The sequence below is a fragment of the Limulus polyphemus genome, unplaced genomic scaffold (assembly GCF_000517525.1).
Source record: "Limulus polyphemus unplaced genomic scaffold, Limulus_polyphemus-2.1.2 Scaffold4846, whole genome shotgun sequence".
NCBI lineage: Eukaryota > Metazoa > Arthropoda > Merostomata > Xiphosura > Limulidae > Limulus > Limulus polyphemus.
In genome coordinates, this window is record NW_013670456.1 from 1,625 (window position 1) to 3,186 (window position 1,562).

General features: G+C 35.4%; 1 protein-coding gene across 1 annotated transcript in view; it reads left to right on the forward strand.

Moving 5' to 3' along the window:
* Positions 1-977: 977 nt before the first annotated feature.
* The window catches only part of LOC106471771, a 14,994-nt gene continuing 14,409 nt past the window's right edge, over positions 978-1,562 (forward strand). Inside the window, exon 1 of the mRNA XM_022400387.1 lies at positions 978-1,000. The gene's annotated coding sequence lies outside the window, so the exon portion shown is untranslated. The remainder of the gene's footprint in view (positions 1,001-1,562) is intronic.

The window sequence follows — 1,562 nt, forward strand, 5'->3', positions numbered from 1 at the left end:
GTAAAGGAGTAGCCCAAGAGTTGGCGGTGGGTGGTGATGACTAGCTGCCTTCCCTGTAGTCTTATACTGATAAATTAGGGACGGCTAGCGCAGATAGCCCTCGTGTAGCTTTGCGCGAAATCCATAACAAACAAACAATGGCTGAGGTGGAAGCAGGCTAACCTGGTGTGCCCCCTCCCCTAGATCATCGTGGGGGGGGGGGGGGCTTCTCTTTGATAGTATTTGCGTTTAATCTAGCCCGACTAGAAAATTTTCACACAGATTGCCATTTGGGGTGCTTCTACCACGACCTCTATCTCCGGGCAGAGAGCTTGATTGCTCATAACACTTAAATTCGTGGTTCGATATTTGCAGTAGGCATAGCACAGATAGTTCATTGTGCTAATTTGTGCTTAACAACAAATGGGTTTCTGTTATTGCAGGAATGTTTCAACATCTACAGGTATTGCCAATTTTAAGAGTGCCAAATCATACGCGATTTTCGGCATGAGATATACATAGAACATTCTGATAATCATTGTCTTTTCAAACTTGAAAAATATGATTTGGTACATAATTAATATTCATTCATGATCTCGAGATGAGAGTTTAATTTTAAATTTATAAATTAGAACGTGCTATTAGAACATAATTTATTCTTTATTAACTGCTGGTGGTAACTTGATTTATATCTGATCAGCAATCTTATACAAAATTCAATAAAATAAGCATTATTTATTTATTGGGAATCGGGCTAACAATTAGCAGTTGACTTTACATTGTTATGTATGTATCTCTTTGATATATAATAACATTTACGTCAAGACTTTACAAATAACTCAGAATCTTAATCCACTGCCACCAGCATGTCACTTTAATATGGCCTCTAAGGGGTATTGTTGAATTTAGTGTTCTAAGAATGGTGTATCTTTATTCTGTGTGTTTGTTGTAGAGCAAAACCATAATGGGTTATCTGCTGTGTTCACCGCGGGGAATCAAACCTCGGATTTTAGCATTATAGGTTTGGAGACTTACCACGGTCCCACCGGGGGACTATCATTAATGCTTCAATATTATGTTTTTAAGTTTCAGTATAATTTAGACTATCAGTCATTATTTTTAGATGTGTTTCTTTTTCCTGTTTCTTATTTATTTAAAAACGACGTGGAATATTCTGTAATAATTTAATTGTTTTTATATTTGTATTGTAATGTGTTTTCTATAATTATATTGATTGGTGCATTTGGAAACAATGGACGCTATATAGTGTCATTACACTAAAAAGTATTGTCTATCTGAAAGTAAGCCGTGTGGCAAATGTCATTGCTGTGGTCAGTGAAAGCACTATAATTATGATCAGAAACAAAGAAAATGTGACTTGAGCCTCACCCCAGGTCAAAATATTGCTACGATATTTTTACTGGAACTAAATAACAGAAGAAAGGTATCAATAATGATCATTTGGGAAATATGGATTGGCTAAACCTAAAGAACAAAAATCAGAACTATGTTTAGATGATGGTGTTTAGTTGAAATAGTCCTTTTAATCTATTTTACGAATGCTGTTAATTCTGTTTATTTTG